Source organism: Rhinatrema bivittatum, chromosome 3, assembly GCF_901001135.1.
Source record: "Rhinatrema bivittatum chromosome 3, aRhiBiv1.1, whole genome shotgun sequence".
Classification (NCBI taxonomy): domain Eukaryota; kingdom Metazoa; phylum Chordata; class Amphibia; order Gymnophiona; family Rhinatrematidae; genus Rhinatrema; species Rhinatrema bivittatum.
The window spans coordinates 55,352,712-55,366,972 of NC_042617.1; the positions used below are offsets into that span (position 1 = coordinate 55,352,712).

The following is a 14,261-nucleotide window of genomic DNA, read 5'->3' on the forward strand; positions in this document are numbered from 1 at the left end:
ATGCTGGGCATGCTCAGTGGCCTCAGTGTACCAGTCAAAAGTTTCCATGATAGGGCTCCGCCAGTGACGGCACCCATATGTGAGGACTAGCATCCTGCTTGTCCTGGGATAAAAATGGTGCCAAAAAGGTACCTTCCTAATCACTTCCAACCCACATCCTGACACCCCCCCCCCAAACGTACATCCATAGATAAAAAAAATCTTACACAACTGAACCACACAAACAAACACCCTAGCCCACCACCATAAACCTTCTATACTTACACCTACTGTCAACATCCCACACATCCCCATCGCTTCTTCCATTACAGTTGAGGGCTTAGGGGCAAATGTTCAAGAGACTTAAGAATGGCCTTAAATAAAATGTTTTATTCTGTAATAGCTCTGTCGCCTCTTTCCAGCAGATTTTTCTTTTCTTTGTAATCTGAACACTAAAGATTGAATGTGTTGCAACAACTGGAAAAACCATAATGTATAAAACTCAAAATGTAAGACAATAAACCCAACACTTCCTTCTACTAATCTGTGTTAGAAAGCAGACCCAAAGCTATGCCTCTGCATGTTTTTCCTATTTGTTCATGCCTAAAGAGATATATTAGTGCTTAAATTTTCTAAGCGCATCTAAAATTCAGCTATGTGACTTATCTTTTACCAAAGTCACTACACCCATATAATCCCTCTTCTCAAATCACTAGATTGGCTCCCTATCCGTTCCCATATACAGTTCAAACTCATCTTGCTTGCTACAAGAACCTTCACTCTGCAGCTCCTCACTCCTCTTATCTTTTCTCACAGCCCTCTTCCTGTACTTCACTCATCAGATAGGCATAAATAGGAGTGACATTTCTCCTCTACTACCAATTCTCAACTTCGTGCTTTCCACCTGGCTGCATCATGTACTTGAAATAGACTTCCTGAGCTAGTGCATCACGCTCCCTCACTTGCCTTATTTAAAAACCCATCTAAAAACCCACCTTTTTGAGGCTGCTTTTAAATCTTAACCCATGACTGTCCTGCTTACAGCTTCATTCATTTTTTAACCATTTTCTTAATAAATTAAATTCCCAAAGTCTATTTTGCCCTGTATGCTTGTTTTGATTAGACTGTAAGCTCCACTGAGTAGGGACTGTCATTTTGTGCAACACTGTCAAGTAGCATTATAGAAGTGCTAAGCAGTAGTAGTGCCGAGTCGCTCCTACTATTAAAGCATGCAAGTAAACTTGCAGAGCTGCCATGCAGGCTACAATTTATGGAGTAAGTTGATCATTCTGCAGGGTTTACTGCACATGATATGAACAGCACCTGAACTGTAACTGGGACCAAGTCTTGCGGGCGGGGGAGGGAAGTCGTAGAACCCCCATATCTATTAGCACGATGATGATATAAACCAGGGTGTTTCTCTGCTGACCCTCAACCAGGCCTCATGCAAGTATCACATGTAAAGCAGAGATACAGTATAAACAGCCGAAGAGCGACAGTGATAAAAGAAAATGGATATACAAAGGAGTATGGCCCAGGCAGAAGTGAATGGGGAGGTGTTGCTAATGGGAGATTTTAATCCTCCGGCTATCGATTTGAACATTTTATCTGCATGAAGAGTTAGAAATCAAGAGAGCCAGGACTCCCATCAAGGGGCTATCCCTTAGGCAAACTGAGGGAGATGGGCAGTACTGGTTTTGGTACTTAGGAAAAAAACATTTCTAATGTCCAATAAAGTGGTCAACTGAGCTCCAGTGATCATCAGCGTAGTTTAATACAGAGGGTGGCCTATGGAAAAGTAGCCTGCCTCCAATGCACTGGTATTAAATTAAATACAGGATCCAGTTCAAGTCTTTAATGATGATACATAAGGCCTTACACAACATCGCACCTCTCAACCTAACATTCCAAATTCAATTACACACATCTGTGAAACCAACCAGAAGCGCCTATCAGAACAGACTAATCACACAACCTGCGAAATCCGTTCTGAGGAAACGTGCATTATCCACAGCGGGCCCTTCACTTTGGAACTCGCTCCCTCCAGACCTTCGTTTGGAACCATGCCACTCTACATTTAAAGGGAAACTTAAGACTTGGCTTTTCAAACAAGCTTTCCCCTAGAGCCAAGAACACGAAGAAAAGTCTTTTCAAGCCCACAACGAGTTATTCAGATCTATTTTTTTTTTTTCTTCCTTTGTTAATCAGAAATTTACACATGCTGACTTCAATGTAAAAACTTGTTACTTAGTTTTTGTTCAATGTAAAACTTCTTTTATTCTGTTCTATGTAAACCGCTATTTGTAGCGATAGTTACTGTTCTTTGTGAACCGGGGTGATATGTATATTATACAGGAACCTCCGGTATATAAATTATTTTAAATAAATAAATAAATATTGTATAAGAGCAAAGGAGGAGATAAATAGGGACCTTCATTTTCAGGTCCCCCCCCCCCAGGTCTTTATCAGTGTTTATTACAACAAGAACAAAAATGTTTTTTACCTGGAAAAACAGGGTCTTTTTTCTCCACTGATTTCTCCAGTGTTTGTCTTTGTTGTAACGAGCACTGAAATTACTGGGCAAAATAAAATAAAAACTTAAAGCGAAGGTCCCTAGAGATAAGACCCGCAAAGGCCCATAACCTGCAATGCAATAAACACACAGCTTCTCTAGTGGCTAGAAGAGGATGGAAGCAAAGAGATGGCTTAACCTACAGCAACTCATGGCGACACACATGAGCAGTTACAATCAGTCAGTGGTGCATTCAAGGGATCCATCTGGGCAGATCTTAAGCTTAACTATGGTTTAGCTACCACTACATTCAATGAACTGGCAGTAAGGCAGAAGTCCACTCTTGTGCTTTATGGCCGGGGCAGGCCCTCTGGGAACTACAAGAATTAATAAAGTTGGGAGAGGACGGTCTGGACATCACCTGCTTTTACAGCTGGGATGGGGCCTCGTTACCCTCAGGGTAACCTACACTGAGCAGCAGTTACTAGCGATGTGCTTCGGGTTTTCATATTGTGTCGGGCTTCGTTGCGTGCCCCCCCCCCCCCCGCAGGAATTTCATTTTTCCTGCGGTTCGGGAGGGGGGGGAAAGAGTTCAGGGGCCCCGATTTTTGGGTTAGCGCACGCTAACTCCCGATAGCGCACGCTAACATGGCAGAGTTAGTGCGCGCTAACCCGAAAATGAATTTTTTCCAAAATTTCGGAAAAAATTCAATCCTTTTTCAGTTCTCCTGAACCATTCCGAATTAGATGAACTAGAGCCCACTTTTCAAAAGGTTCCCATACCCTGCCAAATTTATGTAAAGAGTCGTGGCGATACGCTGCAATTTTTTCCATGGTTTGGATGCCTAACAATTTAGTCACCACAAGACTTCTAGCAGGGGCATCCTGTCTTTTCCACCATTTTGCCACGACCATCCTGGCTGCTATAGCCAGATACTGCACCATTCTCGCATAAGAAGACCTGAGCTCATCATTCCAAATCCCCAATAGCCACCCCTCCGGCTGTAATGATACCTCCTCCCCTAATATTTTCTTAACCAGCCCCTGAATTTGTTCCCAGAAGATCCGAATCTTCGGGCATGTCCACCAAATATGGATGAATGTCCAACTGAGCTGTCACATCTCCCAACACGTGGCAGGGAATTTTGGATACCATTTTGCCAGTTTGTCAGGACTCAAATACCACCGGAATAACAGTTTATATTCATTCTCAATCATCGCCGTTGACATAGAATGTCTCCCCAAACCCTGGAAACAGTTATCCCATCTTTCCTTATCCCACTGAATTCTTAAGTCTGCTTCCCAGGCACGGTGGTGTGTAGCAGAGTAAACCCTGTCATTTTCTAATAATTTATACAGTTTTGACATTAATTTAGGAGGTTTCTTGGTAGCGGTACAGAAACCCTCCAGCAATGATACGCCTTTCAGAATACCTCATTTAACTGCAGAACTTTGTATGAAGTGTCTTACTTGAGCGTAAGCTAAAAAGTCATTATTAGGAAGATTATATTCCCTCTGCAGAGTTGAGAAGGATTTCATTACCCCCACTGTCCAAATGTGTAGCACCTGTGTTAGCCCCTTTGTAGCCCAAGATTGAAAAACCAGGGAATCATGGCCCACGGGGAAATCAGAGATCGAACGTAACCTCGCTGGGAAAAAATATCCCTGTTTACCAGTCAGACCCTCTCGCCATTTGTACCATAAAGTCGCTGTGCAGCGCAGAGCCGGCAATATATGTTGCCCACTGAGATCTGGTTTCTTCCTGTCACAGAAAAGATCCCCAAGAGCTTCCTTACCTAAAAGACTCTGTTCTATATTCATCCATTGTTTTCTACAGCTCGGGATATGACACTCCACCACCATCTGGATTTGAGAAGCAACATTTTTTTTTTTTTTTTTAATGTGGGACCCCAAGCCCCCCCTTTATCCCTAGTCCTATAGAGAACTTGCCTGGCTACCCTGGGTGGTCGTCTTTTCCAGATATAAGAAAAAATAAGTTTCTGTAATGATTGAAACCACTTATCTTCAATTAGACAGGGTAATACCTGAAACATATAACTGAGTCTCGGAAACATATAACTGAGTCTCGGAAACAGATTCATTTTCACAACTGCAATCCTGCCCATCCAAGACATTTGAAATCTATCCCGTTTCTGCATATCATTATAAATGTTACGGAGTAAAGGATCATAATTAGCCCTAAAAAGGTCTGATTTAATACTATATTAACTCCCAGGTAACGCACTAGTCCTGGTGTCCATCTATAGGGAAAGAGCTGTTTTAACCTAGTACTTTGTGCTGTTGAAAGGCCAAATCGGTAAAATCTCAGATTTATCCATATTGACTCGGAAACCAGAGACCCTACCGAACTGCTCTAATTCCCCTGTCAGCGCCGTCAGGGACAAATCAGGCTCTGTTACCGAAAAAATGATATCATCGGCATATAAGGAGATTTTATATTGGTCCTCGCAGATTAGCACTCCGTGTACGCTCTCTGAACGATGTATCATTTCAGCTAGAAGCTCCACACTCAGTACAAAAAGCAGAGGTGATAGTGGGCAACCCTGTCGTATGCCACGATGTATTGGGAAGGTATTAGTATATCCGCCATTTATCTTAATACGTGCCCTGGGCTCCCTATATAATTCTTTCACCCACCCCCAGGAAATATGCTCCTACTCCCATCTTCTCCATTACTGCAAATAGAAAAGGCCAATGTACTCTATCAAATGCTTTTTCAGCATCAATAGTGAGGAGCACTGATGGAATATTGTCCTGTTGGACCACTGAGATGATATCGAGAATCTTCCTAATATTGTCAGAGGTTGTTCTCCCGGGCATAAACCTCGCCTGACCTTCATTATCAGACCACATATCACCCTCCGCAAACAGTTGGCCAAAATCTTGTCTAATAATTTGAGATTGATATTGATCAGTGAGACTGGGCGATATGAGCCGCAGAGCGTTTCATCTTTCCCAGGTTTCGGGAGAATTGTTATCCCAGGCGTATTACCATTGGGCAACAGTTTCCCTCCTTCCCATAGAGCGTTAAGCATATCCCTTAGAGGAGTTTTTAAGCAGCCCCATAAATTTTTTATAAAATAATGGAGTATACCCATCTAAACCGGGGGCCTTTCCTGATTTCAAGGCCTTGATAGCCTCCTGAACTTCTAACACAGATATAGGAAGCCCTAATGTTTCCTGTTTATTCTGTGGGAGAGAAGGCAATGACACCCTCCTCAAATAATCAGTTATATCGTCGGAGGATACCTCATGGTCTGTAGTATATAGAGCCTCATAAAATTTGGTAAAGTCGTCCTTGATTTCCTTAGATTTAACTTGCATCTGACCCTGTTGATCCTTAATTCGGTGAATATGGGATTGAGTCCTTTGTCCCTTTAATTTGTGGACTAATAATTTACTGGGTTTATCTCCCAGGTCATTATATTGCTGCTTCACTAAATCTAACTGATAGGCACTCTTATCTGCATCCAAGTCTTTCAGAGATTGCCGGGCCTCATCTAGTTTTTTTAAGCGCTATAGAACCGGAGTGCTGCTTATGGGCATGTTCTAATGCCCGTATACGCTGTAATAACAGACCATTCATTCTCTTTCTGCTTTTTGTGGTATGTTCCCAAGCTAATGAGGTGGCTTTCAACCCTTCCCATATTGTTACAGGGGAGATGTCTATAGAGGTATTAAACAGCAAATACTCCTCTGCTTTTGTATGTTAGGAAAATAATCTTTATGTTTAATTAAGCTATCTTTTAGTTTCCAAAATTTCAGGCCCGATTCAAAACCTGGCATATCCACCTCCCACCAAATAGGGGCATGGTCTGACCATGTAATGCATTCTATATCGGCCCTCCTAGTATAAATCACATAAGGTTTTATCCACCAAGAAATAATCAATACAGGAGTATATGTCAGACACAGCACACTAAGAGACCGAGCTTTCTCTACAGCCATCCCACCGTTATGGAACTCCATACCCTCAAATCTCAGAATAGAACCATGCATCTCAACCTTCAAAAAAAGACTAAAGACCTGGATATTCATACAAGCCTTCCCAGACGTCAATTGATCTAATACTTCCAAGCCACCCCTAATCTCCATCTACACTATGGTCGACCTTATCTCCTATCGTTTACTTGTGTAAATTAATAACCTGTCCTTTCTCTTCCTCTAAGCCAAGTTCTTATCACCTTGTTATATGTAACTGCCTTTTCAGCACCATTGTTATTGTTATGTTTACTTTGCACCCCTGTTTTATGTGAACCAGCATGATGTGACTGCTGTCTCGAATGCCGGTATATAAAAATCTAAAATAAATAAATAAATAAATAAATAAATAATGTCATGGGGTCTGAAGTAAAAGGTGTAGTTGCGACTATGTGGATATAAAAGCCTCCAAACATCAATCAATTGCCAATCATTCATAATCCTTCGTAAGGACTGCTTATTCCTCTGAGGTGTACCCCCCGTCCTGACGAAGTGTCTATAGTAACCTCATAGAAACATAGAAACATAGAAATGACGGCAGAAGAAGACCGAATGGCCCATCCAGTCTGCCCAGCAAGCCTCACACATTTTTTCTCTCATTCTTATCTTTTTCTCTTAGCTCCTTGTTCTATTCCCCTTCCACCCCCACCATTAATGTAGAGAGCAGTGATGGAGCTGCATCCAAGTGAAATATCTAGCTTGATTAGTTAGGGGTAGTAGGGGCAGTAACTGCCGCGATAAGCAAGCTACACCCATGCTTATTTGTTTTACCTAGACTATGTTGTACAGCCCTTGTTGGTTTGTTTTTTTTTGTTTTTTTTCTTCTCCCCTGCCGTTGAAGCAGAGAGCCATGCTGGATATGCATTGAAAGTGAAGTATCAGGCACATTTGGTTTGGGGTAGTAACCGCCGTAACAAGCCAGCTACTCCTCGCTTTGTGATTGCGAATCCTTTTTTTCTTCACCCCTGTCGTTGAAGCTATGCAGGATATGCGTGAAGCATCAGTTTTTTGTTTGTTTTTTTTTCCCCCTGCCGTTGAAGCAGAGAGCTATGCTGGAAATGCGTGATGTATCAGTCTTTCTCCCATGCCGATGAAGCAGAGAACCATGCTGGATATGCATGGAAAGTGAAGTATCAGGCACATTTGGTTTGGGGTAGTAACCGCCGTAACAAGCCAGCTACTCCCCGCTTTTTGAGTGCGAACCCTTTTTCTTCTCCCTTGCCGTTGTAGCAGAGAGCTCTGCTGGATGTGTGAAGTATCAGTTATTCTTCTCCCCTGTCATTGAAGCAGAGAGCTATGCTGTATATGCATTGAAAGTGAAGTATCAGGCATATTTGGTTTGGGGTAGTAACCGCCGTAACAAGCCAGCTACTCCCCTCTTTGTGAGTGCAAATCCTTTTTTCCATTACCTCTTGCCGTTGAAGCTTAGAGCGATGTAGGAGTCACAGTAAGCATGTGTATGTTTATTTAATAAGGGTATTGTGTCAATAGCCATCATTCTGGCGAGTCACCCACTCTTCATTGGCGGCCTCTTGACTTTATGGATCCGCAGTGTTTATCCCACGCCCCTTTGAAGTCTTTCACAGTTCTGGTCTTCACCACTTCCTCCGGAAGGGCATTCCAGGCATCCACCACCCTCTCCGTGAAGAAATACTTCCTGACATTGGTTCTGAATCTTCCTCCCTGGAGCCTCAAATCGTGACCCCTGGTTCTGCTGATTATTTTCCTACGGAAGAGGTTTGTCGTTGTGCGCTAAGTTAAGGTCACTCCCCATTACTAAATAACCCCCCTCGAGCTGATGCAATTTCTGATTAATCTCATTCAGTACTGAGCTCTGATCATGATTGGGGCAATACACATTAACCAGTGTAAATTTGCAGTTAAACATCTCAACCACCTGTATTAAATAAATCGGCCATAAGAATCCGCAATACTATCAAGAACTTTCACCCTCAGGGATGTGGCAAACAAAATTCCCACTCCGCTATACTTATAGTCTGGGGTGCAAGTGGCAAAATAACAGAGAAAAAAACGTGACCGGAGCAAATGCTCATGTCTCCGTCGCAAGTGTGTTTCCTGTATGAAAACCATTGAGGCCTGTAACCTAGAGAGTTCATTATACAGGTTACTTCACTTAAACCTCACACGTTTAAGGACACAAATTTAAGTCTTGCCATCATGTAATGCCTTTTTCTCAACCGCTAGCAGCCCATACTGGTCAGGTAACCGGTCAATCCTTCATTTGACCACTTTTTTCTCCACATGTAGTTTCCCAAACCTTCCCACCCTCGTGACCCAACCCCCATCCCCCCTTAAAGCTGATGTCGCCTAACATTAGGCAGACCCCTAACAGAGGAAGCAAAAACATCCCCTCCCTCCCGTTCAATCTTAAGGATAGAAGCATTTCTCCACCCTCCGCGTAAGTTAAAACCTTATCGCCATGCTTACTAGTAGTCCCTCCATGTTTCAAAAATAAATGTCTTAGTAATTTAAGAATCCATGTCCCATCTTTGACAGATCATGTTGTAGATCCAATTATCCTGTCTTGTCAGAGATCCTCAAATTGGCAGTGGAGCTCTACTGCTGTCTTCGAATGCAGGTTTCTGGGTCTCACTGTATCCAGACGTCATCTTCAAATGCCGTCCACCTTTTCCAGCCCTTTGCCATTTTGCTTGTTCCACCGGAGGAGGTGCAGATAATTCTGATGGAGCTGTGTAAAGAAACTCCATCCCCACTACTTGTAAAATTGGCACAGCTTCCTCCACTAGTTTTACCCTTGATGTTACTCCTTTTATGGTGAAGGCTAGGCCCCACGGATACAGCCAGCGATATTTGTAATGTTCTTTTTTCAGAGCAGATGTTATAGGTTGAAAATTCCGGCGTCTTTTCAAAGTGGCCGGTGATATATCATTGTACAGTGTTATAGCATGACCTTCCCATTCAAAGGTATCTAATTTCCTGGCTGCTTTCATAATCGCTGCTTTCACTGTGTAACTGGGCAGGCAAATCACAATATCATGGGGGGGCATTTCTTGGCACTACCCCCAGAGCCCTACATGCCTGCTCCACTGTGACTTCTGTCGGCACGTTCGTGTCACATACATCCACCGCAGCTTTCAATAGCGCGCTGAAAACTAAACACACAATTTCGGAGGTGTTGGCATATGTTGCTTCTTCCGGTAGGCCCCGTATGCGTATGTTATTGCGGCACGTTCGATTTTCCAAGTCCTCTAATTTCAGTGCCGTGGCCTCTTGTGCGCTTTGCAATGCCTGAAATTCAGCTTTTTAATTTTTTAGTCACGAAGCGTGGTCCTCTAATTGTGCTTCGTTGTCGTCCACACGATTTCCCAGGTTCTTAATATCTGTTCGGAGAGTAGAGATCGCCTCTCGAAAATCTTCTGACAAATTTCGAATATCATTTTTCAGGTCTTGAAACCAAGCCTGCAAATCTTGTTTGGTCATGGAGCTTTCTCCCCCATAGCTTCTGCCGGCACGGCTCTTAAGTTATCTTCTGCGTCATCCTTGTCCACACTGCCCGAGGCCTCGCTCAAGGCCTCGAAACGGGAGCCACTGGCATCCAAGGAAAATTGCTGGAGGTTGACTGCATTTTTTCTGGTAGACATTATCGCAGCCTTCTTTCTTCCTCAGACCTACAGTATTAGGCAGTTTAGAGAGCTGGAACCGGAATTTTTAAGCTGTAATCTGGTGGGGAGTAGTGGAGAGAAGGTTTAATCAGCCATCTTGGTTGGATGACATCACTTCCCCCCTTTCCACATCTTCCTATGTTGTTGGTGCCCACATGTACCGCGACAGCCAGCACTGTCTATAATCCTAAGTGACACTTGAGGTGGTGTGGTAGTTGCGACTCCATTAAAGGAGTCACTAGAAAAGTAAAGAATAATGGAGTATCTTGAAACCAGTAGATTGCAGGATTCCAAGCAGCATGCGTTTTACCAGAGGGAGATCAAGTCTAACAAATGTGATTGATTTCTTTGAATGGGTGAACAAATTTCAGAGTAAACACTGCTTATTTCAGTAAAGCTTATGATACTGTTCCACACAGCAGGCTCATAAATAAACTGAGCAAACTAGGGGTGGGCCCAACATGATTGACTCCATAAAAAACTGGCTGAGTAGTAGACAACGGAGAGTAGTGGTGGAGTTCACTCTAAGGAAATAAAGGTTATCAGTGGAGTGCTTCAGCAATCAATCCTGAGTCTGGTTCTGTTCAATACTTTCATAAGTGATATTGCAGAGGGGCAGGGAGGAATGGTTTGCTGTTTTTCTTGTGATACTAAAATCTGCAAGAAGGTCAATACACCTGGTGCAGGAGAAGAAAATGAAGGAATGATCTAATAAAGCCTGCAAAGTGCAATAAGGCAGTGGCCAGAGCAATGCCAGGGCTGGGTTTCTTAACCACTGGTTCATGGACCACCAGCCACCCCTGGCAGCAATTTTGTCAGTCTGCAGAGTGGCAGTCATTGCAAGATGCAGACCCACACTGCAGCCACCCGCACCAACAGTGTGACATTCTCTGCTGCTTTTAACCAATGGGCCGAAATATGCTGGTAGCAGCTTCACTCCGACCCCCACAGCACTGCACACTGCTGCTGCTTCTAGCTGCGTGCTGGTAGTCTGTCCCCGCCTTTGCTCTTTACTACTGCTGACACTGAACAGTTGATCGGGCCAGCTGATTAAACATGAATATCAGCCTCAATTGATCCCCAGACTGCCCCAATCTGGCTCTGCAGATAAACAAAAAAAAATCCAATAGATTATTGGTTGTGCTACCACAGAAGTTGCTGCCCCATTAAGAACCCTGGTGCTTGCAACATCTGCCCCTCTGCCACCAATGTAAATATGGTTAGTCCCTGGCTACATCATTCTCTAGAATGAAGAGATCCGATTTTTTTTCTCTCCCCTGCTCAGAGTATAAGAAGCACAGTTCATTTGTCATAATTTTGGCAATTAAAACAACAGTGTGACTGGGTTGAGAGTGAGGGAGACATCTGAAGTGGGGAGCTTGTGTTTCCCCTACACTTTAGCCACAGAGGGAACTCCTCTTCCCAATACTCCTCAGAAGTCTCCCCAACTCTACCAGTCAGTCAGCCGATCTACCGCAGTTTGGGGCCGATGTAATAAGACCCGCGGCAAAACAGGCGCTAGTTACGAGCACAGGTTTTGATCACCGCCCGCGGCTGAAGACGTTGCTTCCATGGGATGTAAAAACAAATTATGCAGCGATTTGCGTGCAGAAATCTGCACACATACGGCCGCATCTGCACTCAAAACCTGTGCCGTTAATCCACGTTTAAAAGTGAGTGAGTGAATGGGCCTCGCTGAACGTGAATGTATGACCCTGTAAGATATTTTTAATATTTAAAATAACTGACCTGCAGAAAACATGGTAAATATTTTCATGGATGCTAATTCACACTGGCATAGCAGCGAGACTGGTGCCCAACTGAGCACCAATCTGGATGCTCGGGTACCGACCCAGGCACTCAGCCAGGAGCGAATACAGATGCTCTGGCACCCAGAAAGGCACTTAGCAAATGTCGCTCAGGCGCTAAACTAGGCACTTAGTTGGTCACGAATCTATACTAGAGTTTCCAACTCTGGTCCTCGAGGGCCACAAACCGGTCTGATTTTTAGGATCTCTCTATTGAATATACATGAGACTGATCTGCATACAACTGAGGTAGTGCATGCAAATTTATCTCATGCTTATTTATTAGGGTTACTCTGAAAATCAGATCGTTTGCAGCCCTTGAGGACTGGAGTTGGACACCCATGATCTATATGATCAGGCGCCCAGAAAGATGCCTAGCTAATCTTGCCACTTAGGCATTGAGCTAGGTGCTCTTCTGGCCGTGTATCTGGCCACTTGAGCGCTGAGCTAGGCACTCAGCTGGTCACAAATCTGGCCGCTCAGACGCCGAGAAAAGCACCTAGGGAAGCACCTACCTAAGATGGCCCTTCCGATGCCCAGAAAAGCGCCTAGCTAAGCTGGCCGCTCAGACACCGAGATAGGCGCTCAGGTAGGTGGTTTTCAGGACGGTTGGACGCAGACATAGGCCCCCCGAGTCAGCAGTGACACTTAACTCGCGCCCTGACCGTGGTGGTAAAAAACCTGCATTAGCATGGCTCCTGCATTGCCTATAATTAGCTAATCGCTTTCTATGCATACAGTTACCATGCATTCGCACAAGAAAAGCCGCAGGTCTGTAAGTGCGTTCCTACGCGCTTTTTCCTCCACACACAAAACCATTACATCTCTGTATAGGGCTCTGCATGGGAAAAGGCACGCACAAACCCATGGCAGCTTCAGCGCACCTTATTACATCAGCCCCTTTAGGAGGTCAGCTAACTGGCCCCAGTCATCAAAGAGGTTGAGAAATACTATGCTTAGGGGGCAGAGGAATCGATATTACCAATATAAACAAATAAATGGTGCAGTGGTGTGCCAAAAGCCATGTGAAAACAGACTTAGGGACCAGCATACTGTAAACCAGATAGAAGAGGATAGGACGAAAACTAATAACTTAAAAGGTATAAATCAGGTAAAAGGAGCAAACATTTTGCAGCATAAATTATCTTTGGGGCTCATAGGGGGAATGGGGGGGGGGGGGGGTAGAGGACCTCAGCCAAGTTACCTCGGAGAGCAGAAGAACCTTTGATGAGGGTTGGTATCTTTGGAATGCAGTTGCCGAAGAACTGAATTCCTATCGGGCTTAGCAATTACCTCATTCTCCCTCCACCAGAGCGATCGTTTTATGGGTCCCGACCTACAAATGACGGCGACTGCAGCAGGCAGTGGGACCGAAGGCGGGTACGTAATATGCGGTGGTGGCAGCAGCAGTCGCCTCCTATTTCAAGTTACTTACCAAAAAGCACCCTGAGCTTCTATCGGCGCTGCAGCCAGAGGGAGAAGGAGAGGAGCGCCCGGGCTCGCAGACACCGCCACCGCACTATTTCTGCCCCTTCTCAGATGCACACGCACCACCACCAACGAGTCCGAGTCCGACCCCGCCGCTAGTCACGGGGGAAGGGAGGGAGACTGGCGCAGGCTGCGGTGAAGTTAGTGCGCGCCCCCGCCTGTACGGGGCGCGCTGGGTTCACCCCGCCCTCAGCACGCGCTGCTGCGAGGAAGAAAGTGACCTTTCGAGGGCAAGCCTGGGGGAGGAAGGCGGACGGGCACTCTGTTTTTTTTTTTTCCTTTGCTCAGCCTGTTACTCCTTCGCCTCTCGAGGAGTCAGAAACCCGCACTCGGGAGCTCCTCATTCGGGCTTCAGGAAATTCCACGCTCCCTTCCTGGGAAACGGTCTCTTGTGTGTAAGAGAAGCGAAAACAACCCCTCCCCTTCCTTCTTCGGAGTTTTTGCTTTCATTTTCAGCACGACTGAAAGCCATCTCTGTAAATAAGAGGTAGTGGAGGGGCTTTTGGGGACGAGATTTTAACACAGTGGATAGTAAGCTGGGACTAACTCCGGCATTTTGGGCCATGGCTTTTATTTTTACGTACATTTGGGGGGGGGGGAGGAAATAATGGTGGAGGCGCCAAGAAATTGTATGCACTCATAACATTTGTGGGGGATTTCCTTAGATGCATTTCTTTCAGAATTGCTTTTTCTTAGGATTAAGATCATTCTGATCTGGTTTCTGGTACATAAGATATGCTATACTGGATCAGACCAAGGGTCCATCAAGCCTAGTATCCTGTGGCCAACCAAGTCACAGGTACCCGGCAGTTACCAAACATTAAATGA

The 14,261-nt window shown here is 44.7% G+C and overlaps 1 protein-coding gene across 3 annotated transcripts in view; it reads right to left on the reverse strand.

The window, feature by feature from the left end:
- Positions 1-13,822, reverse strand: part of TRAF5 (TNF receptor associated factor 5) — a 120,244-nt gene extending 106,422 nt beyond the window's left edge. Inside the window, exon 1 of one of the 3 annotated variants that reach the window (XM_029593268.1) lies at positions 13,381-13,822. The gene's annotated coding sequence lies outside the window, so the exon portion shown is untranslated. The remainder of the gene's footprint in view (positions 1-13,380) is intronic. The other 2 variants (XM_029593267.1, XM_029593266.1) reach the window with 2 other exon arrangements.
- Positions 13,823-14,261: the final 439 nt, after the last annotated feature.